At 42.5% G+C, this 26,514-nt stretch overlaps 1 protein-coding gene and 1 long non-coding RNA gene across 6 annotated transcripts in view; one reads left to right on the top strand and one right to left on the bottom strand.

Moving 5' to 3' along the window:
- The window catches only part of FSHR (follicle stimulating hormone receptor), a 182,138-nt gene that overhangs the window by 149,597 nt on the left and 6,027 nt on the right, over positions 1-26,514 (bottom strand). The gene's annotated exons all lie outside the window — the stretch shown is intronic.
- On the top strand, positions 24,078-25,604 carry LOC145546593 (uncharacterized). The gene is made up of 2 exons (XR_014083063.1): positions 24,078-24,534; positions 25,442-25,604. It is a non-coding gene; the product is annotated as an uncharacterized LOC145546593 (long non-coding RNA).

Raw genomic sequence — 26,514 nt, 5'->3', positions numbered from 1 at the left:
ACAGGTGGTTTAGATCTTTGCACAAAGTAGGTGGTCACAAACACCTATCAGTCAGTTCCCCCTATCCCTGGCAATTTAACAGCTCTGTACCGTTTCCAGCCATCCCAGGGTTTGTCGGAATCCCCAGAGCTCCATGCTTGTGCTACCCTCCCGTGGCCTGGAGTGGTTGCTGAGAAATGGCTGCCCAGCCAGTAACAACATTTCCAGACCCGTGCATCCTGGTGGGGCTATACAGAGTTCTGGACACGGAACTTAGTGACAGAGCCACACAGCCAGAGACCTTGCTAGAAAGAGAAAGACGTTTTTGTCTTGTTAAGCTGTTGTGATTTGGGGAGGTTGATATCAGAAACTTTTTTGGCTGGCACTGTGAAGAAACCAGGTGAGGGGAATTTTTGTTTTAATCCATTGACCATTCCTCTCCCCCGGTACTTTTGCTTGATATCAGCAATTGAGCCTATCTTTATGAAAACACAGTGATTTCTTTAACTAGAAAAAGAAAAGAAAGAAAATGGGACTCCAGGTCTACATCATATAAGGCTTTGGGCCGTGTAAGCAGAACCCCCCCAAGGGACTTGTTTTTGTCCTGATTGGTTATTTGTTGCTATCTGGTCGTCATCCAATCATTAGAACACAGGAGAGCCCCTGATCTGAGTGTCAGAGAAAATGGCACCCCCAGAACGCTTCTCTGACAAAGGGCCATTGTGTAGTCAACCATTACATCATCCTTCTCAGTGCCTGTTCTGCTCCTGTGCTTTTTTGGCTGGCCCTGTGAAGAAACCGGGTGAGGCGAATTTTTGTTTTAATCCACTGACCATTCTTCTCCCCAGGTATTTTCGCCTTTAAAATGCCTTTGGTCTTTGAATGCAGCCAGATCATAGGTTCATCATCTCCTTTCTGCTCAGCTGGTCACTTCATCTCTCCAGCTGGCCAGGGAAAGTATTATTATTAGACGATTTCTCTTCTCTCTGAGAGGAAAGAGCAGTGATTTGTTCCTCCATTCAGATCTCCAAAGAAGGTGAAAAATGCACTTTCTCTGGTGTCTTTTGTGTCTGAACACCCCACACAGTGCAGGAGGAGGCAGCCACTGCCTGGGGCAGCGGGTTTACTGACTGAGATCATCATTGAGGAGGCCTCTCCTGACACAGTTTGACAGCTGGTGCTCCCCACGGCGCCTCAGCAAGCGTCCATTATGAGCCTGCAGAGAAGGCTCCAGGAGCCAAAACAAGAGAGCTGACAGGGAAATCTCCGTGTTCTTTACACGCTCCCACTGAGCTCTGCTGCTGCCATGTGCCTTTCTTTTTCTCCTTAGGAATTATTTCTTACACGTGAATAGTACATTGTCTTTGCAAAGTGAGTCCACATGGATCACCCCACGGGATTCTCACATCCTGGTGCAGTAAGTGAAGCAGGTTTCTCTTACCCCCAACTTCTACTGTACGAGAAGCAGAGGATAACACAGCCTCTGATAGGGATCCAGAGAGCACCTAGAATCTCTTATGCAGTGTCTTCACTTCATGGTGTCACCTCTCATAGAAAATGAGATGAAGGTTTGGGTTGTGTGTGAGTCTCCTTCCACTGGAGCCCTCAAGTCTAACAAAGAGAAAAATCCCATTGTAATCATTACATTTCCATTCACAAAACTGCAAATCTGTGTGCCCAAGGTACTTTGAGATAAGTGTATATGTTTTGTAGTAAGAAGGTGAAGTTGGGTAAGAGAAATGTAACTTTTTAAAATAAAATACAGACAAGAATATTAATGGTCTGGAATTTTCTTTAAAACAACATGATAGAGGATGATTCAGGGAGGAATTAGGAGATGTTGCCCTGGAGGAAGGCGTGGCAACCCACTCCAGTATGCTTACCTGGAGAATCCCCATGGACAGAGGAGCCTGGCGGACTGTAGTCCATGGGGCCGCAAAGAGTCAGACAAGACTAAGTGACTAACCACAGCAGAGGGGATGTAGAAGAATTGATGCAGCAGAGGGGATGTAGAAGAATTGATGCTTTTGAATTGTGGTGCTGGGGAAGACTCTTGAGTCCCTTGGGCAGCAAGGAGATCAAACCAGTCAATCCTAAAGGAAATCAACCCTGAATATTCCGTTGAAGCTGAGTCTTAGGGATGTTAGGGTTATTTGTTACTTTCTGCACAGATGCATTGATAGGGTAGAGAAGCCCCTTCTTTGGAATCTTTAAATAGAAGTGGCAGACCCCTTGGTGAGGATATATACAAGAGAGCACCAAATGAGAGGTCTCCATAAGCCACTAGGACCAAACATTGACTGCCACTGTGTTTTTATTTGGGGGAGGGTAACTTCCCAATAGTAACCAGGTAAAGGAGATGTAAGTCTTTCTTGTTCCTATAAGCCTTTGTTGTTATGAACAGTGCTTTATTTAGGTTTTCAGATTGCACCAAGTGTTTGGATGAGCTGGTGGTCATGCTGTGTGTTTGAAAGGTGTATTAATGCCTTATGGGCCATTAGGGATCCATCCCTGAGAACTTTTATTCCCCAGACAAATCCCAAATGCCCTGTTGAGAGAAGGCAATTGGAGGGGAAAAGAAAAGCCCCCAGGAATGTGAGAGGAGAAGATGAGGGGAGGGTCGGTAGGTAGGTCATGTTTGAACAGCAAGAAGGAGGGAGGCAGGATGGCATCCTGGGAGCTGTGATGTAAGAGGCGGGGACAGATATGCTGCTGGGCAGGGTGCCCTTCAGTGCCAGCCTTAGCTACTGGTGGCCTTGAGGGCACACCTGCGCCTCCAGGCCTGTGAAGCTGGCAGCTCCTGGAGCTAGTTCTGCCTGACAGGCCTAAGCCATTAACACATTGTTTATTCTGCTGGCAGGGCACGGGTTGGAAATCTGTGGATGGCCTTTCTGTGGGTCGGTGCAGGTCCAGAAAGCATGAGGGGCGGGGGATGGTGGAGCAAGAAGAGGCTGAACCCTGAGAAGCCTACATTCTGCGTTCTTTTGAGTTCTTATCTTCTCAGCAGCAGGATTTAAAAGGATGATTGTTAGTGAAAACAGTTCATCCCATAGCATCTCTGTCTTATGTTTGGAGGAGCTGTGGATTCACACACACTGAGAGAGAACTGACGTTAGCTCAGCAGGTTAGGAGAGGAGATTTAAATTGAAAACCATTCAAGCCTTTTGCAGATTTGTTTTCCTTTTACACAAATGTATGTTTCCCTCTTTAACTGGAGGATAACAGAGTAGGGCCTGTGAGAACATGAGGTGGTTCATTTACTGCCTCCTCTCCCCCCAACCCCCAACAGCTTGTTTTAATTGAAGAGTTTCATTAGAAACCTGGATGTTGGTTTCCTGTATTGACAGTTACATTTTGTGGGAGGTGGTTTCTGAATAAAACCTGTGCAGTAAAGGCCACACTGAGGAAGGCCTTGGAGATCAGGTACATGGGCCCCAATACAGATGCCAGGTTTGTTGGCAGGAAACCCTACTCTTCCCTTGATTACATCCAAAGTGCCTTAAATGTTTTACACTTGTTATCTCCTGTCATTCTCAAGTGACCTGAGAGTTGTATCAGGAAGCCTTATTATTCCCATTTAGAAGATGGAATAATTAAGGCTTTGAGACATGGCAGAATTAGTCGAGCTCATTTCCCCAGATCCCAGATCATGGCAACAAATGACAGTGCTATTCCAATCAGCAGGGTGGTTATGCTCTCATGTCGCTTCACTGCAGACTTGCTTTCCAGCAATCTATCTTTTTTACTTCCCTCTTTGGTTATCAGAGACCCAAAGACCCCGTTTGTACAAACAAATAACTTTGGAAGCCCAACATCAGCACATTGCCAGTTACAGCCACCTGCACTGACGGAAGCTTTGCCAAGTCTCACTTCACAGGGCTGAGTGTTATCTGAATGCTAAACATGGAGATTGAGGAGCAATCAGTTCTGCATCCTGGGAGTCTCTGTGGACTCTTACATTCATTGTCAACCAAGACAATGTTCTCTTAATGCATCGTTGTGACATAATGTGTCACAACCAGACTACTCTATTTTCCTTTGTTTATAAACCACAGTCTTGCCTTCAGAGAAGTCTTCAGAGAAAAAAAATGAGTCAAGAAGGTTTTCCATATTAGCTTGGAGTCCCATGTTTAAACTTCCAGTACTTAACAGCTATATGACGTAAGTGAAGTACTATTTCTGAGTCTCGATTGCCACAACTCTAAGCAATAAGGAATAAGAAGCTTCAGCAAAACTCAAAAGAGACAGTACTTGTGGAGATATCTCGGAAAGGGTAATAATGATTATAGCAACAATCATTACAATTTTATAATATTGAGGAAGTAAGAAGTTGGGGTGGTGTTTCACTCTGCCTTGGAGAGGTTGAGATATCCTGAATTCCAATGAAAGCAGAAATTTTATGGGGGAGGAGGTGTTAAAAATATACTAGGCTCAGAGCTGAATGTTGTTACAGTGATCAAACATGCCTTTGGTTGTCGTAAAAACAATATGACAGGAAGGAATAAGGATTCCTTGAAAGATATTCAGAAAAAGTATTTTTACCCTATACTAAAAGATAAAGGACTAAAATTTGATTTAAGTCATTTGGATGAAAAGTTTGTCTGGCCTCCTTCCTGCTCTTAAAGGATGATCTAGTGAAAGCCTGGTTCTAGGGGGCAGGCGGTATGCAGAAAGCAGCTGACTCCCTCCAACCCCAAAGTGGTGAGTGGAGAACACCTGGCTAACAGGAAGAAGGGCAGAGGGATAAAAGACTTGGCCACAGCATGGTCCTTCATGGAGACCAACCAGAACATCTGGAAGAATGAAAACACAGAGAGATCCTTCCAGTTGAATGTACCTCCTTGAGTCTGAATACACAATACCTGCAGACGTGTTTAGAACACCAGCTTTTAACCCAGTACCTTATACATGGAAATCAACCTGTGATATTTATTATTATCTCACACCAAGTTCAAAGAGGTAGATCATTCATTCACTTGACACATATTTACTGACCATCTTCTATGTGCCAGGCAGTGTTCCAAGTTAGTGGAAAGAGGGAAGAACAGGGTTGACAGTGGTCCCTTTTGAGGTGGACTGTGACATCTAGAGAATGTGATGATTATAATTTGAGGAAAGTGCTGGAGTGAATATGAAAATTGGATTGTTGCAGAGAAGATGGGAGGAGAATGATAAGGAAAAGCTCTTCTTGATGAGGGCTCATTTAGGGGAGCAGCTCGGACTTGAAACTAGGAGGCCACATGTATTCCAGTAGGACACACAGCTGGAGACACAGTCCCCTTACATCATGCTGTAATATATCATGAAAAGGGTAACAAAATCATGCTCTCAGGATCTCCTGCCCTGGTTGCATCATTAGTAAGAGTTGGCTTTTAGCACCGAGGTTTCTGCACTCACTCTGCTGATGTATAGAAGGCCTAGTCGGTGTCAGGCATGGTGTCGAGCTCAGGAATTAAGGCAGTGAATAATGTACAGTTGTTGCTCTTAAGAACCCAATCTAGAGATCAGAGAGAAGAGTGATTTGGTGTGATGAACAGAATCACACAGATTCAGGACTGGCAGTTCAAGGAGCCTGTGGAGGCTTGAAGACTTCTGAGAAGAGGTGACTGTGCCACATTCTGTAGGTTTATTTGTGTTAAAATAGGTAATCGGGAGGTTACCTATTTTAATAGGGTTCCCCCCTATTTTATTAGGGGGAACATTTTGTACCAAGACCTGCACCTTTATGTGAATCAAAGTCAAGTCAGGAAGGCTCTCGCTAAGCCATATTGGGGAACTTAGGAAATTCCAGGAGCTCTGAGAGGGTTTCTGCAGGGGTGTGAGATGATCAGACTTGAGTTTTGGATGCCCCCCTCTACTTCTCTGTGGTGACGGTGGGAGGATAAGAGTGCGGCAAGATGCCATGTTGAGTTTGCAGGCTCCAGCGAATATGGGGCCCGGAAGAAACCCTGTGAGGTTAAGGGCAGGGCTTTAGCATCAGACGGATCAGAGTCTCAGCCTTTGCTGTGCTACTCGTATTCCGTGTATCCTCTAAACTTCAGTTTTTCTCTCAGTAATATGAGGATAAAAATAGTGCCTCCTAACAAGGATGTTGTGAAGATTAAATGAGATAATGTGAATGCACATAACGTTCTTAGCACAGTACCTAATGCTTCGTTAAGTACTTGATAAACGGTAGTTGAAAAAGTGAGCTGGAGTTTTTTTAACCTCCAGTTATGTCATCAATAGCTTTTTATTTGCCCACATTTTTCTACCATACTTCTTAAAGTAATGTCCTTAAAAATTCCTGCCTCCTTACCCCAAATCTGCCTTGTTGACTTCAATTAGATTCTAAAAAGCGAACAAAGGAACAGTCACCCTGTCCTGTTATATTTTTGTCAGACTGATAAAGGTGGAAGTATTTTCAGCTGGCCCTAAGAATAAGGAAAACACAAGGGAAAGGAGAGCTTGCAGGGGTATATTTGGGTCATTCCATTTACGTCTACTGCTGTGTTAACATGGCGCTGGTCCTTTGTGAACACTTGATTGGTGTTAGCTAGGATTGTTATGGAAACAGTGGCAGATTTTATTTTTTTGAACTCAAGAATCAATGCAGATGGTGATTGCAGCCATGAAATTAAAAGATGCTTGCTCCTTCAAAGAAAAGCTATGAGAGACCTAGACAGCATATTAAAAAGCTGAGACATCACTTTGCCGACAAAGGTCCATATAGTCAAATCTGTGGTTTTTCCAGTATTCCTATATGGATGTGAGAGTTGGACCATAAAGAAGGTTGGGTGCCAAAGAACTGATGCCTTTGAATTGTGGTGCTGGAAAGCTCTTGAGAGTCCCTTGGACAGCAAGGAGATCAAACCAGTCTATCTAAAAGGAAATCAGCCCTGAATATTCATTGGAAGGACTGATGCTGAAGCTCCAATACTGTGGCCACCTGATCCAAAGAGCCAATTCATTGGAAAAGACCCTGATGCTGGGAAAGATTGAAAGCAGGAGAAGGGGGAGACAGGATGAGATGGTTGGATAGCATCAATGACTCAATGGACATGAGTTTGAGCAAGCTCTGGAAGATGGTGAAAGACAGGAAAACCTGGTGTGCTGCAGTCCATGGGGTCACAAGGAGTCAGACAAGACTTAGTAACTGAACAACAAAGATTGTTATCTTTGGCTTGGTCAGAGTTTGGAGGCTGCTTGCCCCATATCAGGCCAATAAAAAAGTTTACAAGAGAGATCTACTTCTGTTTTAGATTAAAAATCACTAAGGGCAACTCTGGAATATGCAGCTTCCATGTTTATACTCACTCTTCCAGGCTACCAGGCTGCTTTTTCCCAATCAGAGTGACCTGTTTCCTCACCACACACACCCTTGTGCATCTCTGGTATGTCCTTGGTGTCATCGAAGGAACTTCTGTATTGAATGGGACATACCAGCCAACACCTTTCATTTGATTTGGCTTTTTCTGGCTCTGCTGCTGCTGCTAAGTCGCATCAGTCATGTCCGACTCTGTGTGACCCCATAGATGGCAGCCCACCAGGCTCCTCTGTCCATGGGATTTTCCAGGCAAGAGTACTGGAGAGGGTCTCCAGTGCCTTCTCCGCCAGCTCTGCTGAGTATCTGCTTAATGATAGTTCATGGACAACAAAGTGAAAGCAAAGAAAAATTGGTTTAAATGTGGATAATCATTTAGTTTTCCCTTCTCTGAAATTCAATCTGATTCATACAAATTAGCAGCTGCTCCTGTTTATCTATGCTAAAGGCTAAAAGAGTAGAGTTTTATTCCAGATAACTGGGGCATCCTTGTTGGAAACACTGGGCAATGAGACCAAACAGGAAGGAAAAAAGGTTCAGTGATATTAAGAACTTGATAAATGTGTACCAATGAGTTAGATTGAGTATAGTGCCAAGGAGAAGTATTTCAACCTTTTCACCACAGCTCTCTTTCTGGTCTTCTAATTTCTTTGTATATGTGCCCCTATCACCACCTTCACTGTTTACTTTGCTTGACCATTCTTGGAAGTGAATGATTTCATCCCAACTTTTTCACTTGATCTCATGTTATTTTATTTATGACTCCCATGGTCTCCATTTTGTATCATAGCAATGCTCACCCATTATAGCAAAGAGATAGAAAACACAATGCAAAGGAGAGGTATGGAATTATTTTAGGAAACCATTAAGTGGTACTGTAAATTATTCACTTAGCAAATATTGCTGAGCCCTGGACGAAGAACTAGAGTGACATATAGATGCATGGCATCCAGGTGATTGTAGCATTTAGAGATTTAGAAGTGTTTGAGCTTAGTTGATGGGTAGATATGGCCAGTAGCTTTGGAGCATCTCTTTAAAATTGTTGATTTGATGGATGGTTGAGTGGGGAGAGGATGCCTCTGGAAACAATTTGTGTGTGGAGTCCCTGAAAGCAGTCAGTTCAAGGAAGGATTAGGAAGATCTTGAACCTCTCCCAAGGCTGTGGATGGTGATGAACACCCTGTAGGGAGGAGCTCCAGGCAGAAGTTGAGGGAATTGTTTCCACAGGAGGAGTGAGGAGTGGAGGGGAAGTGGAGGAGTTGGGGGAGATGAGGGCAAGCTTGGGGTGCGTCAAGGACAGCAGCCAATGCAGGAGGTTTTGGTTCATGACTTGCTGAGTGGGACCTAGTGAGGTAAGAGTTCTCTCTTCTCACTCCAACTAATGAGCTACTGCCTGTGAGAGATGGTGGATCCTCACCCCCAGGACTCTCATGGTGGCAGCAGTGGGGCTGGAGAGGCGTCTTGTGGAGCGGCTTCATAGGCAGTGGACATTGGCAAGTTGGTTGGAACCAGAGGACCGTGTCTGACCACATGTGATCTACCACCAGAAATTGCCAGTGTAACTCAGGGACCCTTTGCAGGTGAAGTGAAAGCTGACTTTATAAAGGAAGTGAGGGGGTTGGGCAAGAAATAAGATACTTTATAATTTACTGTTACTACTACAATATGATTTGTTTCTACTATGCTGGTAGAATTTGAGGAAATTTAGGTTAAATATATTAAATAATGTTCCATAGGCAAATAATGTGGTAGTTCGGCCAAACATTCAGATAAGAAACATTCTCTGATTTGGGGGTTTTGTTTGTCTTTATCATTTCTGTCACCTGCTTTTTTCTGGTAAGTTTCATGCTATCTACCTAAATTGTTTCCTTAATTTCCCTTTCTCACCCATCGTTTCTAACCTAACTCACACCAGCACAGTTTCCTCACTTTTTGCATTGACGCATTTAAAATCACTGGGTTGGTTTGTTTTATTTGACCAAACCTGATGACACTGAATTTCTTCCCAGACCCTTGTGCAAATATTATGCAGACTTTTATAGTAGATCATCACTGAAATCCCAGGTAGCACACATGGCCCTTGAACACTCTCCCTTTGCAGCTGTTACGATTGTAAGAGATGATGTTCAACATAAAATAAGTGGACATAAGTAAAACGTCAGCAAAGAGACCAGCCTCAGGGTTTGTGAACCATATCACACTTGGAGCTGTGTGAGGCAGCCTGTTGTGTAACCACTCTAAGCCTCAGTTTCCCCATCTGCAAACTGGGGCTAACACTTTCTACATCGTAGGGCTACTGTGAGGGTTAAATGAGAGTACGTGATCACAGCACACAGCTGGGGGAACACATATGGGGGTTCAGGGAAGAGGGACTCCCTTACAATACTGTGCTCGAGGTATGAAATTTCATCTTCTAAGTCAGGATGATAGTGGAATCCACTGTGAATCAACACTGGGAAGATAGGCACTGTGGCCCCCTGAAGATAATACTAACGAATTCTGGTTTCTGTCCTTGGACAAGGTGGCCTTTTGTGGTTACCTGACACTTCAGTATAAGTCAGCAGGGAATGCCACACTTTGAAATATACAGATGCAAGGCTGTAACATTAGGTCCTTGAAAGAGCTAGGGAATTTGGTGGGGTTAAGGGGCTACAGTGCATGGGGTCACAAAGAATAGGACACAATTGAGTGACTAACACTTCCTTTCACTTTACTAACAAGTAGCACTCAAAAGAATTCTAGCAATTTCTAGAATCAACTATAGCACATAGGGGTATAGTTGAAATAGTATGAGGCAGACACACTTTCTGAGGTCAAATTCTGGCTCAGTGATGTACTAGTCACACCATGGACAAATTTTACAGGCTTCCTAGGCCTCGCTCTCTTCTGTACCAAGAGGCCAGCTGTCTTACAAGGTTGTTTTATAAGGTTAATCACACTTGCTAATCTATATAATAGGTGCTAGGTAAATCTTGGTTTCTTTTCCATTGTGTTTTCGCCTTTTAAGTTCTACACCATTATAGTCAGTATACATTAACTGAGAACTAGAATATGAGAGTAAAATGCATTGTAATGTTCCAGGAATACACTGGTGAGTTTGAACTTTTCTTCTTTGCTTAATAAATTAGCAGGAATTAGAAATTCTTTTGAGACTTCTAGACAGAAAATACTGATGAACCAAATTATTCTCCTTTGTTTGCATGGCCATCCTTTGAAGGAAGAATTGCTAAAATATTTGACGAGTTGCTTTGGTGAAGTTCTTGTGTGTTGTGGTATATGCATGGTACTATTGATTGAGTGGCAACTGTGACAAACACTGGACCGAGTAACTTATATAAATACTCTTGACCTTCACAACAACCTTGAATTCAGATTTCGGTTTTGTTTTTAAGTGTATATGCTGTGTGTGCTAAGTCACTTCAGTCATGTCCGGCTCTTTGCAACCCTATGGACTATATAGCCGGCGGGGCTCCTCTGTTCTTGGGATTCTCTAGGCAAGAATACCTGAGTGGGTTGCTGTGCCCTTCAGGAGAATCTTCCAGGCCCAGGGATCAAAGCTGAGTCTCTCATGTCTCCTGCATTGGCAGGTGGGTTCTTTACCACTAGCACCACCAGAGCTTTCCTGGTAGCTCAGATGGTAAAGAATCTGCCTGCAATGTGGGAGACCTGGATTTGATCCTTGGGTTGTGAAGATCCCCTGGAGGAGTGCATGGCAACTCACTTCATTCTTCTTGCCTGGAGACTCTCCATGGACAGAGGATCCTGGCAGGACACAGTCCATGAGGTCACAGTCAGACACGACTGAGTCACTAAGCACAACACAGCAGTCACCTGGGAAGGCCCTTTAAACTGTGTACTTTTGGGCAAATCAGCATACCTCTCTGACCCTCCATTTCCTCACCAGTACAGAATAATAACCTCTATGTTACTGCTATGATCTGAGTATTTGTGACCCCCTAAATGGGCATGCTAAAATTCTAATACCCAGAGTGATGGTGTTAGGAGGTGGGGACTTTGTAAGATGATTAGGTCATGAGGCTGGAGCCCTCATGAATGGGATCAATGCCCTTATAAAAGAGACCCCAGAAACCCCTCACTCCTTCTGCTACATAAGGATGCAGTGAGAAGGTGCTATGAACCAAAAAGTAGGTTCCCATCAGATACTGAATCTGCCAACACCTTGATCTTGAAACTTCTGGCCTCCAACATTGTGAGACATAAATCTCTGCTGTTTGTAAGTCGCTGAGTCTATGGTATTTTGTTACAGCAGCCTAAACGGACTAAGCTGCTTGCACGTTGTGAGAATCAAATGAGATAACGCCTGTCAAAGTGCTTTTGTAAACTGTCAAGTACTCTGCAAATGTTAGCTATAGTTATGAATTAAAAGAACCATTGCGAACAGAAAGCTGGGCTATTGTGATGTCTAAAAGGCTGTAGCCCTACCCATCACTATAGTTGAGAGCAGTACGGAAAGGGGCTAATCTTTGGGGGTGGTTTCTACTCTATTCTAGATATTCAGTGAGGGCTTTTGCACACAAGTGACTGGAGTCCTGGGCATCAGTGGTAGCCTCTTCTCTAACTTCCTTTGCCTTCAAGTTGTCATTCTGAGAGCCTCAGTGCATATGAAAAATGCAGTTCAGGGCAGAGCGACACGCATAGCTATCTAAACTCCAACATCGCAGTCCATCACAGGAAGACTGAGGACCACCACATCAAAATACCCAAGTGTTTCATTTTTAATAACAAATGTCTTTTTCTTCCCTTAAGAAAAATATCCACAAGATAACATCTCTTCTCTGCCTCACCGTTTCATGATCTGTGTATATCTTCAGGACAAAAAATGAGCCCGCTTTCTCTTGAACGGGATGCTTGTCCAGTTATTTATTTATTTATTTGAGAAAATTGTCATCCAAAGCACTTCAATCAAATCTCCTTTTGTATTTCCCACCCTGGTGCCTGCTCAGCCAGGCGACATGCATGCCACTTCAAATTGCTCCTAACTAAAGCATCAGAACCCTTGCTGCAGCTTGTTTTCTTTCATCCGTTTCTTGGTGCTTTCACAACCCTGGCATTGATGGTGTGAGAGGTGAACTTTTCTCTTTCTCAGCTTTGGGATAAAATATGCTTTGCCTAAAGCACGCCCTGAGCATTTTCCTTTGTACCTTTGTGATGGAAAGAAAGAGCTAGAAACAGACTGACAGACCCACATGGGCATGTTTTTGGCTGACCCAGGAATGAGCTGGTGCCTTTCGGATGCTGCTCACAGAACTGGCATCCTCCTAACACAGGGTCGGGGATGGGCCTGGCTTTCTCTCAGGATGGGGCCACCGGGTGACTGCAAGCTTGCGAAACAGTGAGCTGGCCTCCATGGTTACGACAGTTGGGTTTGTCTTTGTCTCTTGCTCTCAACCTTCATTATTCCAAAGTCTGATTGCTTCTTCCTTGGAAAATTCTCTTGGATTCACCCTTTCTTCTCCATTTCTAGTAATATTCTGGTCCGGAGTCTTGTTCACCTCATGACTGAATAACTGTAATGGCCTTTGCTTGTGTCTCCATTTCACCAGTTTCTTTCTCTCTTTCCCAATTTGTCTTGAACATTTGCTTTCAAACCAAGGTTCCAAAAGCATGACTTCACGCTCCTGCTCCCAGGCCTACAACAGCTTTCTGTTGCCTGTTCAATTAAACTGATGATCCTCTGGCTCACTTTCAAAGTCCCTCCTGGAGAAGAGGTCTCACTTCTGCTGAAGATCAAGGTCCAAAATCTTGGGTTCCACTCTTGGTTTTGCCAGATTCTGGCTCTGAGTCTTTGGGAAGGTCGCCTCACACCTCTGGAATCTCACCTTCAATATTTATAACGTGAAGGAGGTAGACAAATCTGGTGGTCTAGAGGAAATTGCAGAGTCCAGAAAATCTCCCCTGTGTGTCAAACGGGGATGGTACAAGAACATTTTCTGGAATCTTTGCAAGAAATGGAGTAGGTGTGCATACCACTCCTAATGGAATTTGTCTACACTGGAAACTGGAAAGATGTAATGGTGGAAGGAAAAGGACAATATACTGATATCCACAGACTCCATCGATATGGTAACTTTCATTCACAGCTTTTCAAGGCCTGAGACTAAAGCTCTCTGAAGTTCTAATGTGGTAATTGCAGCTATTAGTTGTAAGGAAAAGAATTAAATCTGTCATCTGGAATAACTTCATACACTGCCTATATTTTATAATTTTGCCATAAAACCATCACTTAAAAAATAAATAAAATGAAGGATGTAGTAGCTATTTTGGGGTCTCTCTGCCTTTGCTCTGAGAACTGTAGTATTTCTTTTTCCTCATTTCCCTCAGTGCCTCCCTCCCCTCAGCTCTCCCTTCGTCCCTTCTTTCCTCCTTTTATCCACATTTTGATTTGAGATAGAAACATTCAAGACATGAGAAATTTAAGTGACCTACTTACTTGAGTCATATAGACTCTATCTTCTATATTATGTCTGTAAAGTCTTTGGAAAGGACTCATGCCCTCCAAGCAAAGTTCAGATGTCTGGGAGCTCCACCCAGGCTTGCTTTCTGGGGCAGGGGTCAGAGATGGAGAGGGGGGATTGGATAGAAACACTGGGATTTTGGCAAGGGGCCAGACAAAGGGGAGCGTACTGATGATAAAATGAGCAGATGCAGCAGTTTTCTTCACTGGAGTGAGAGTCCTCCCTACATCATCACTAAAAAAGAGGGTATTGGGTTTATGTCTGTAGCCAGAGGGAACTTGTGAAGCTATTTTAATGTTGTTTAGTTGCTAAGTCATGTCTGACCTGCGACCCCATGGACTATAGCCCACCAGGCTCCTCTGTCCATAGGGTTTACCAGGCAAGAATACTGGAGGGGATTGATATTTCCTTAGGAGGTATTATTAAAAAGCTAATCCTGAGGTATAATGTAGTTATTCAGAAACATTTTGTTTTTAAGTATAAGTTTTTAGTGTAACATTCTAGGAGAAGTGGACAGGCGTGAGTTTAACCTGGCCAGCATCAGCAAACAAGAATACACTTTTCTTTAGGGTTATGTCTTTCTCATAATCTTTACTGTGCCTCCCCTCCATCCCTTCTCCACCCCAGCCTTCAGCCCAGTTTTTCCTACTTCTTTCCCCAGTCTGAAAAGACAATTCCATTTTTTCTAGCTGTTCAGGTTTATAACCTGTAGCCATCTTTGACACTGTTTTCCTTCACACTCTACATTTAATTTGTCAGCAATCTTTATTGTCTGTACCAAAATGTGCCCAGAATCTGACTGCTTCTCATCATCTCCACTGTTCACCCTTTCATGTGAATCCTCATCACTTCTCAAATAAATTATTGTAATAGCCTCTCAACCTGTCTTTCAGCTTCTGTCTTGATATCCTTCAGTGTATTCTTAACATTAATTCTGTTAAAGCTTAAATCAGATCACTCCCTCCCCTGGCTTCCTATCTCACCTTAAACAGAATCCCATGTCTCTACAAGGGTTTACATGCAAATTCCTTACATGCAGGGTTTACATGCAAATTCCTTACATGCAAATATCTTTGTGACCCTCTGAATTTATCTATACCCTCTTCAGTCATCCACTCAGCCACTCTGACTTTGCTGTTCCTTTTACATGCAGGTGTGTCCCTGTCTCATAGTCTCTCACTTGGCCTCTTCTGGAACAGTCTTCCCCCAGATGTCCATGTGACTCAGTCCTTCACCATCTTTAGTCCTTTACTCAATTGATTGCTTCTCCAAAGGGTTTCCTGGCCAGTGTACACACAGCTTCTGATCTTCTAGATCCCTTTCCTTTTTTTTTGTTTTTCTTAGTATCGCACATCAACATCTAACATATAACAAATCTTATTTTTCATGGTCATTATTAGTCATCTATTGTAGAATATAAGCTCCTTAAGAGCTTATCACCTCTTCTTGTCATCCATTTTGTTCTCTGCTGTATCTCTAGCATATAGAACATGATCAGGCGCATGGGAGGCAATCAATAAGTATTTTTCAATGAATGAATGAAACGTTGCTCACCAATTTTGCTTTCTTTTTTCCTTAGTAAATAACATTCAACTACTTGAGGAGTTTTATGGCTATCTACTGCCTCAAATTTGCAGGGCTCTTGATTTTAAATATTGGACTTAAAAATGGAAAGCCAGGAATAAACACATGCAAACACACACACACACAGAAATGGCCCTAACTCCCTGGTTGTGCCACTCACTATAGTGATGTGGATGAAATGTCAGTTGCTAACAGACCTAAAGCCTGGGAAACCACAGATGGCTGATGGACTCTGTTGAGTCATCCTCCTCCTCCTCCTCCTCCTCCTCCTACCAGGGCAGGGTCTACAGGGCAAGCTGTCAATAAAAAGATACCTGGTCCTTTAGCTTTTTTCCTGCTGCCATTTAGTCATGACAGACCTGAAGAAAGAGGCTGGCAAAAAAATGCAGGAGTTTGACTGCACAGGGGCGATTCCTAGCAGCTCATATGACAAAGCTGTCAGGGTCTCTGCATGTGTAGGCTGGGAGGAACAGTGACCATGTTAGGAAGCTGGTTTGATTGTTAAAAAGTTGATTGGCTTAAGTCAGAGTTCATTCTCAGGTTCAAGTTTTCCTTCTGTTTAGTCGGGAGGGAAGTGACTTTAGGAATCCTCATGTTCAGCTCTGTGACTTTATAAGAGAGTAAACTGAGGCCCTGAAATGTTAGATGATTTTCCTAGGTTGAATAATGAGGTGCTCTTGGAACTAGACCCAGATTCTTCTCAATGCTGGTCCTGGGATCATCCCGTGACACTGTGTGTCCTCTCTGCCCTGTAATACACCTCTCAGGAGGTGGAATGCAAGGGTTTCAGGGATGGCCTATAGGCCTGCCCCATAGGGAGGCATCCACATCTTCTCCCTGCTTCCTGAACTCATGACAGAGAAAGATTGTCAGCTTCTGTCAAGCTGGCAGAAGAAGGGTGAGGAACTAAGGGGAGGTTTGGGCAAGCTCATGGAAGGGAAGGCTCACTCTTTGAAGAGCTCAGATCTTCAGAACTAGAATAGTCAGTAGTTAGAATTATATGTGTGGTTCTGCTTCGATAGGATGATTTAAACACCTATTTGTTTAAATACCTATGTGCAGGGTTCAGTGGAGGCACTCAGTCATGCCTCGCTTGATAGGAGCAGAAGATTCAGCAGCAAACAGGCCTGTGGGTGCACACAGGGCAGGGAGACAGCTCCAGGTCAGGACTGCTGGTCTTTCTGGGAGAATGAACGTGGTGTCCAGCACTGACTAGGGCCTCCATGTCCCAAGATGTTATTTGAACATTTTCAACATTATGGGTCTGTCTTTTCAATTGTAAAGGATAGGTAAATACAAACATGAGATGATGTATTATTTTAAAAAAACCTTTATTTTATGACATTCCTGGATATTAGAACCCTGACATACCTACAAGGCTCTGTACAATGTGATTGGGCAGATCCTACCAGGGTCAAACTTCACGAAGTTCAGTAATGTGAAATCTGGATGTCTTAAAATATTTAAGTTTAGGAGATTAGAACTGGTTTATAATTGCAAGTCTTCAAGAGGGGAAAAATTCTTCCTTTCTTTTGTTTCTCCTTTTCCTTACATTGTTGTCATTTTCCTTTCTTTAAAACCTTTATTTAAGGTGTGTTATAAACTCTTTTTCTCCCCTGTCCGTGATGTCTTGAAATGGTTAACAGCAGTGTCTTGGGGTCTTTCTTCCTGAGTCCCTATCCTGGATGTGCCACTTGGGCAAATGACTTCATTGCTTAATGCCTAGTTGCTTTATCTGAAAGTGTGGATAATAGTGGAGTCTGCCCCAGAGGGTTGCTGTGAGGACTAAAAAAGATGATGATACAGTGAGACACTGAGAGCCATGCCTGACATTCTACATACACATAAGCCTAGTTATTTGTCTTTATTGTTATTATGTCTGGAGTCTCTGCTCTCGTTTTTGCTATCTGTCCTTGGAATATCATTTAACCTCTGATCCTCAGCAGCCAGGAGGGCCCAGACTCCCTGATTATTCCAAATAGCTGGCCTTGATCAGCTAGTGAATGGCATACACTGACCTTCCTTCTGCTTTCATGATAGCTATTCTGTCAGTGCAGAGAAGCCCAATTCAATTCATTTCAATCTGGTCCAATCCAATTCAATTTAACTCATCAGTTTAGCTTAGTGCAAGTCATTCATTTCATTTATTCAGAAATATCTCTTGAGGTCTAAGACATGCTTGATACTTGCCAGACCTAAGACAGCTAGAAATGAGGCATGGGAATCCTTGGTTTTGAGAATCTTACAAATATAAAGGCTTCAGTAGCTTCACATCTTTCTAAGTGGAAAGAAAATGAGACAGACTCTATCCCCTTAGGGGTTTAAAGGAGTTTTCCTTTAAACAATCTTGAGGGGAAACAACATGAAGCCAGCCACTAGGAAATGCAATTCTAATATCTGAGTGGTTCTAATTATTCCCTCCTCAAGGTGGGGCGGTTCCTAAAGGCTGGCAAATCTTCCCTGGAGGCTGCTGTAGAGAAGCTATTCAACTTTGGTGGAAACAAGATGTGGCTGTTGCAGGGGTCAGACAGCAGCAAAATAAACAAAGCCCCAATTATGGTTTGAGGGAGGTAGACCGAGCTTTTCTGTTTAGTCAAAAGGAATTGATTTCCCCTGGAGTGTCACTTACACCATAATGATTATTGGAAGGGAGACAGCTTAACAGAGTGATGCAAAAACAAAAGGTTGGACTGCCTATTGGTAGTTGATCTTGACTACTCGCCTTCAAGGCAGAGTTAGAAAAATACAATAAGAAAACTGAATGTAACAAAAACCCAGGACAGTTTTGGAAATTGTATGCTCTCTAGCAACTTTTTGCAACTTTTTCTACGAGCATTGTTTTTTATGAGTTATATAAAATGTTATAAAAATAGAAAAAAAGAAAATTACAAGAGCTGGGGAGGCAGACTATTTGGAAGGTTTTCTTGATATTTCTTATTTTATGCTCAGTTATTTATTTTCCCCCCCCAGGTTTTTTTTTTTTTGAAAAACAAAGTGGGTTGGGGATCAACAAACAAAACAGTTAATTTCAGGTTGTTGTTGGTTTTAATCGCTTAGTCATGTCTGACTCTTTGTAACACCAAAGACTGTAGCCCTCCAGGCTCCTCTGTCCATTCTAGGAAAGTTATCTAGACCTAATTGGGGTCTATTCGCTTACTGTGTGAAAGAGTCCAATGTTTAAGTTTCTCTGAAGGAATTATTTATTTTAGAAACGTAGTTTAAGATCCAAAGATCGCCTGTGACCTCAGCTTGTTCCTACTCCAGCCAATTGAAACAATTGAATAAAAACTGATCCTATTTGAAAACACTTCTAACGACTTAAGTAATTTGTATTTCTTAACTGCAAAATAAAGCTGGGTCTAATTTGTTCTGCATTCAGTCAAAAGATTTTTAAAACCAATGAATACACTCCGCTAAGTTTCTCTGAACCATGCCTTGGTTCTTTCTACCCAAATCTCCACTACCTATTAAAACAGAACTTCATTTTTCCCCCTGCTTGATTCTTGAATTTGGAGATTTGGAATGGAAATGCTCCAATTTCCCTCACTCTCACCCAAATGCTGTACTTGGCACATTTTTGAGAAAGGAAATTGATAATTCAGAAACAATACTATATCCTTCAGGAGAAAAAGCTTTTTCTTTGATTTACTGCTATTGGATTAGCTCTGCAGATGTTCTTTCTACCTACTAAGAATCTTCCCTTACTGTTGCATATTTAAATCTTTTCTTTATGTCCAGCACATTTCTGACCTCTTCAAGGAAGTGGCCTGGTTTGTTTATTGCAAGCACAGGTACCTTTCCCTTCAAGGAATTTCTGCAGTTGTTATATTTTGTCTTGCATTTCCTGTCCTTATCATGTTATCACATGATCAGTTGAAAAGCCTTGTTCACTTTTTCTGTGTCTGTGTGTGTATGTCTACTTTCTTCAGATCCATTAAGAGAGTGTATATGTCAGGGCTGCAAGGTTGACTCTTATTTCCCAGCAAATGGCTGTACACACAGTAAGTGTTCAATAAAGATGTGATGCAAGTAGTAGCAGGTTGTGGGTGATGTACTGCTTTGTTTAGGGTCTCAATGATATTTTTTCGGGGAAGATGCTGAACTCAGGATTTTGATATACTTTTGGCTTGTTTGCCATTTGATACAACTGCATGCTCCCTGTTGCTGAAATTACTTCTGTCAAATGGTCAGGACTGTCAATACACAGGGAGAAGGTCATTTTGTCTCTAGCTTGCTCAGGAGAAAAAAATCTGTTTTTCTCTTTTGATCTAACAAACCAAAGCAACTCTGGAAAGCATCCTTTCAGTTGTAATTTCATTTCCACCTGTTTTGCTAACCATATCACAATGTTTAAGAAACTGTTATGGCTGTCAAGAAGAGCAATTAGTGGCCTTATTTGGTGGATAATAGAACCATTACTATTCACCAGACCAACTTTAGGACATGTGTACTAAATTATTTAAAGCTAATAAAAGCAGAGACATTACTTTGCCAACAAAGGTCCATCTAGTCAAGGCTATGGTTTTTCCAGTAGTCATGTATGGATGTGAGAAACTCAGAAGTTTGCACGCCACAAACTAGATATCCTTCATGCCACAATTAAGACCCAGCGCAGCAAAATATATGTATATATAGCATCTTAGCTCCCTGACCAGGGATGGAAGCCACACCCCTTGCATTGGACTGCAAAATCTTAACCACTGGGGAAGGGACTTGTCAGGGAGCTAAGATTCTACATGCCTCATGGCCAGAAAAACAAAAACATAAAACAGAAGCAATATTGTAACAAATTAAATAAAGACATTTATTCAAGAATATCTGTGATAATCCGGCTAAAAAAAGGCAAGAATGTGTTACTTAAATCAAAAGTACTGCCTCCCTTGCCCCTCCCACTTCAGAGAAGTGGAGATGCTGGTACTTCAGAGTGCTACAGTCAAGAACACAGGGTTTCCTCTCCTTTCCTCTCGATTAAGCTTCCAGGTGGAGGGCTTTCTTCCAGGAGAAGCAGGACTTCAGCATTTCTTACTTTGCCTCCAGCAGCCTGTTGCTGAGGTTGAATGCTAGGCAGGTGTGGCTGGGAAGTGGGGGCTCCTTCCTTTATACCAAGGCACACAAGCGTCAGAGACTGTCCCGGGTATGGCCTGCTGGGAATGAGAGGAATCCAAATCTCTTGCTAGGGCTCATGAGGTGGTGATTCCAAGTCAAGCTTGATTGGTTGCTACCCTACCTTCCTTCAAGTGTCTAACTCCTGGAATGAGAGTCTCAGAAGTTTACCTTTGAATCCACTCCTGGCTCCAGAGCCTGGCTGAGATTTTGCATAAAGTGAAAAGCAGACTGTGAAACACATATTTGGTATTCTCTTCCCAAAGAACTGACTTTATTTGCAACAGAGGGTGGAGAAGTTTAAGCCTGAGAGCCCTCTCAAGAACAGCAAAGCTATGGTAAAGGCAGTTGGGATATTCATGGATCTAATAAACATATAATGTAGGACAGTTAGTTTGCAGGAGAGAACCAGCGGAAATAAAACAGTTGGAAGGAAGCCCCCCCCCTGGGGTCACAATGAATATCAAAACATTGACTTCATCAATGATTTATTTGAAGGAGCCACAGTTTGATTGGATTAGTTTATAAAGGAATTTATGCCCCAGTGAATTCTTGAAACTAGTAGCATAGTCTGACTGCAAGTAGTAAAGTTTAACATCTGGGTGTGGTCAGGGAAAGAACAGATGACAGCCTTGCTAATACCTTGTCTTCCCAGGATGACTGTGGGCATCTTCAAAGTTGTACCTTCCTGAGAATCAACGTCAAAGGCTTTCAACAAAATAATCTAGCTAGTAGCCACTAAACAGCAAACTAACCAACAACGCTAGTAAGTCATGGAAGCGGAACCAGTACCCATAATGCTACAATAGATTGTCTGAAATGTTCCCAGAAAAAAAAAGTAGAAGGATAAAGGAGGAAAAAATAATGGCTGAAAATCTTCTAGATTTACTGAAAGCATCTAGTAAGCTCAATATTATTAGAGTAGAATATTCACAAAGAGACCCATAAACACACATTGTAGTAAAAACGCTGAAAATCAAAGACAAGGAGAAAATCTTGCAAGCAAGAGAAAAATGACTCATTACTTACAAAGGACCCTCAATAAGGTTAACAACTCACATCTTGTCAGAAACAATGGAGACCAGAGGTGGTACTGGGATAACATGTCCACACAAAACCTTACATGTAAATGTTTAAAGCAAACATCATTAATAGTCAAAAAGTGAATAATCCAATGTCCATCAACAGATGAATGGATAAACAAAATGTGGTTTACCTATACAAAGAAATATTTTTTGACTATGAAAAGATTATTGATACCTTGAATAAACCTTTGAAAGTATGTGAAATGAAAGAAGTTAGTCACAAAGATCTTATATAATTCCATTTATATGAAAGTTTAGAAGAGAAAAATCTGTAAAGACAGTAGATTAGTGGTTTCTTAGGTCTGGGTGTAGCATAGGTGGGCAGAGGAGTGACAGTTAAAGGGTTATTACGTGATAAAAATGTTTTAAAATTGATTATGATGGTTGAATATATCTGTGAGTATACCAAATACCACTGAAATGTAAACTTTGAGTGGATTGTATACTATGTGTTATATCTCAAGAAAGCTGTTTTTGGAAAGCAAGCAAAGGTAAAAAGAAAATCGTGGTGGAATTCTAGTGTTTATACCTCCTTGAATGTGAGGGAAAAGAAGTAAATGTGCTGGGCAGTTATCTGTTCTCTGTGGGAGTAGAGAGGAATGTTTTATACTAAGCCTGACAAAGAAGCTTGGAAATTGAGGATTAAAACAAATCATTTTACTGAGCTTCATTTCTCATACCTAAAACAAGTAAGGGGAAGGAGGAAGTATATGTTGTCTTAAATTCATCTTGCAAAAAATCCTCTGATTTTGGACTTCCCTGATGGTCCAGTGTTTAGGACCTTATTACACAACTTCTGGTTATGTTGCAGCTTATCACTGAAAATGGCCAATGACATCTACTTTTCAGTCCTCCTTCTATGCTCTCGTGATCCCACACATTCATTTTCTGTCTCTGCCCTCCTTATTGATTAGCTACTGAGCAACCAACCCTGCTGAGTGCAGGCCAGGGGTGCAATGCTAGCCCTCAGAGAGTTTTTCTGTTTTTAAGAGGCAATATATTACGTAAGTTTGGTATTATAGATGACTCCAGCGTTGTCTGTATTTCAGCTCTGATGATAAATTTGGATTGTTTTTCTTTAGGGATTGAGTTCAGAGGACTAGGGGGTCCTCTCTCTCTCTTTTTTTCATGATTAGTACAAAGATTGGACATTGTCTAATCAGATGTATCAGGAATCTCAATTTCAGTTCTGACATTCAGCATTGATTGATTCCATTTATCTTATTTCCTAAAATGGGAACAGTAATAGCTACAGTGCAAGACTGTTGGGTGAGATACTATAAGAGGCGCACAGCATGATGATAGAGTAGAATTAATAGGTATCTGTTACATTCAGTCTCTCCTTCTAGTTCTCATTTGTTGAAGGGGCCTTTCACTTATTCATTTAATTCATGAAGGTATTGAGCATCTGCTCTGTACTAGGAGCTATTCTACACATGAGAATCCTTGCTACCGTGAAGCATTAGTTCTGATTTCTAGTCGAGGGGCGATAAATAGATAAAAACATTCACATTACAGTAAGTTTATGGAGGAAAGAGATCATATACTACAGCAGTCGGGGTACCGCTATAGTGGGGTGGTCAAGGATGACCTCTCCAAGGGGTTGGCATTTGGGGAGAGACTGAAGAGGAGAGAGAAAAACATTCTAGAGGGAAAGAAAAAGCAAGTGAAAGCTTTCAGGTGGATAAGAGTCTGGTGTGTTTGGAGAGCAGAAAAAGGTCCAGAGCGTAGTGGCAATGGGCAAGGGATACATGACGTGCCCTATGCCTGTGGGAAGGCAGGCAGGGGTCAGATCACAGAGTATCTTGTAGCCATGACAAAGCATGTAAGCGCCACAAGGGAAGAGACTGTGTTTGTTTTGCTCACTGCTGGACCTCTGACACCTAGAACAGTGCCTGTTATAACAGATAGTCATGAAACGTGGATTGAAAACATTTTATTCTGAGTGAAATTCTAAGTAATTGTATGCCATCTTCTTTTTTCAAAGTCTTTCTAGCTGCTGTGTGAGAATGGATTTAAGTGGAGCTAGGGGATAGAAGCGCTGGGGACTATTGTACTAGTCCAGGTAAGAGAGGATGGTGGTTTGAGCTGGGGTGGTGGTAAGGAAGGTGAGAAGTGGAGACATTTGAGCTATATTTTGGGGGTCTAATCCCCAGCACTTGGATTAGATTTATGGCGAGGAGTTGATGATATGGGCGTTAACACAGATGATGAAGCCTGGGAGAGGAGATTCTGAAGGGTTAAGGGGAGGGCGTTAAGTGTACTATTTTCTGCTTGCTGGTTTTGAGGTGCTGGCAAGAGATTCAGTGAGATGTCAGGGTTTCAGCTGGGTATTACTTGTCTGGGGCTCAATGAAGAGGTCAGATATGACACAGGGATTTTGAATATAGCTAGTATTTAAAGCCATGGGGCTGATGAGATTACTGTAGAGAGAATACAGATTCATGAGAGAAGAGGGTCTGGAGGAGCCTGGGGCACTTCATCATGTAGAGACTTGGTAACAGAGAATGTCAAGGTCTGGTGTGAGATGTAAGAGATAAACTAGTGTGATGTCACAGAAGCTGGCAGTCAAGGGAGAAAAGTGTTTCAAGCAGGATGGTTACCTGTGGTCATCTAATATTCAGGTTTTTATTTGAAGAATAATATAACTACTAAGTAAAACATACCAAAAATAAAGTTTATCGGTACCTGTGACAAGATAATTTTTAATGCAACAGTGGGCATTGAGTGGATTGAATAATGAGTGGGGATTCCAGAGAAGAGAAGGCAGAATAAACAAACAACTAACTAACTATTGGTTTCCTCTTGAAACACCACTGAGAAGACAAGAAGGGGACTTTTTTCTTTCTTTTAAAGCCATAAGGGCAGAGGAACAAGAGCAAGAGAATTTTGTAAAGACCATGGAGGAATGTGGATCTGGTACTACTACAGCCAGCATCTCTTGGAGGTGATTGGATATGCAGAAGCTCCCCAAACTGACTGAGTCGGAATCGGCATTTTCCCGGTATATTCCTCTGATTGGCTTTCATATTAAAGTTGGAGAAGTCCTGACTTGGAAGACTCTAAAATGAAATCCCAAGCCAGTGAGATTTATGCCATATGATCCCTAAAAACACTCAGGAACTGGAGGCACTGGTGTCCCCAGAAGCAGGACTGGAGGGTGAAGAGGGCTGAGGTGGTCAAAATAAAGAGGGCTGTAGAAAAGCTGTTTAAAAAGCAGCCATACTATCCACCTGGAGCAGTCAGGCTGGTGTTCCCTCATACCTGAGCAAAAACACTAAGGGTTTATTTATTTGTTTGTTTGGCTGTGCTGGGCCTTTCTCTAGTTGCGGTGCATAGGCCTATCATTAAAGTGTCTTCTCTTGTTGCAGAACACCGGCTCTTGGTGCGCGGGTTTCAGTAGCTATGGCTCGTGGGCTCTAGAGTACAGACCTGGTAGTTGTGGCACAGGGCCTTAGCTGCTTAGCGTCATGTGGGATCTTCCGACTAGGGATCGGACCTGTGTCCCCTGCATTGTCAGGCAGATTCTTAACCACTGGACCACCAGGGTAATCCCAAGGTTTATTCTTTAAAGAGAGCACAGAATGTCTGGAGACACCAGGGACCACTTATGGATGCTGGGTGCTGAGACCTCCAGTCCTCTTCCCTAGCCACCAGAGTGCTGGCAGGCAGGGCTTCACTCTCCAGGTAGGGGCTTGGAAGAATCTTCTCCAGGAGTTTTGCCCAGTCCAAGAGGCAAGATCAAGATATTGGCACAGTGATCCCCCAGTTCAATGGCCCAGCCCTTTCCTTTATTTATACTGCTGTGGCTGTTGTTTTGCTTCTTACCCTATAGCTCTGTTTTCAGAGCTACTTTGTAATTTTTCTATCTGGTTATCATAACTCTTTGTTCTCTTTCCTCTCATCTCTAGTGTTTGTTTGGGGGAATCAGATGCCATTCTAAGACTCCACGTTCTTATTGAAGGAGCTCAGCAGATTTTCACAGCCAGGGACCTGATAAGCAATTTTGCTACTGTGTGCAGGCTTCAAATGACCTCTTTGCTGGTCACCATAAATCTCATGTTTGCTTTTCATTGCCATTCCAGTTTGTTTTCTAAATTAAAAGAGTGTTTCTAGTATTTTCTTCTGCCCCTCCCAACACAGTATATTTACTTACAGAATGTCTACACCACTTACCAATAAAACAAACACCAATTAGATGAAGGATTCATTCCTTCCTGCCCTGAGCATAAATTAGCCTTGGTGGGCATATGGCAGTGGCAAGGGTTTAAGTCTGACTCCCTATACTTGCTGTGATCTGATGATGGCTAGAAATCATTCTTTTGTTTTCAATTTGTTTCCCTATTCTAAACACAGCCATACAAAGTAGTTTGAAATTTAGAAGGAAGAGAAATTGCTTAGAAATTTAAGAGCATTCAAGAATTCCTTGTTTGTGTCCCGCTTGTCCCAAAGTAGACATTTTTAAGGTATGTCACTTTCAGAAGAGACATCTGGTCTTTGTGAACTTGGTGTGGTTACCGGATTTCATAGTTGACATTCAGCTGCTTTGAAGGGAAGCTGTCATACACAAACCATTGACATGCAAACTCCTTTTACCTATTCTCTCCCAGTGTCTACCTAGTAGTATTCAGGAGCACACGCAGTTTTGGGACAAAAATTATGGGTTTAGGAAAGAAAATAATGCAGCCTAAGCTTCCAGTTTTGATGCTGTTTTCCAACTTCTGTACCATTCTCCTCCAGCCCAGCTCAAAGCATCCAGACCCTTGTATTTGCCCAATCTGAAAATTTCTGAAAGTGAAAGTTGCTCAGTCATGTCTGACTCTTTGCCACCCCATGGACTGTAGCCTGCCAGGCTCCTCTGTCCATGGGATTTTCCAGGCAAGAATACTGGAGTGGGTTGCCATTTCCTTCTCTAGGGGATCTTCCTGATCCAGGGATTGAACCTGGGTCTCCCTCACTGCAGGGAGACTCCTTACTACCTGAG

Source organism: Giraffa tippelskirchi, chromosome 4, assembly GCF_054371585.1.
Source record: "Giraffa tippelskirchi isolate mGirTip1 chromosome 4, T2T-mGirTip1v1.2.pri, whole genome shotgun sequence".
In the NCBI taxonomy this organism is placed as follows: Eukaryota; Metazoa; Chordata; class Mammalia; order Artiodactyla; family Giraffidae; genus Giraffa; species Giraffa tippelskirchi.
The sequence above is the reverse complement of the archived record's forward strand: the minus strand, read 5'-3'. Positions and strand labels throughout refer to the sequence as shown.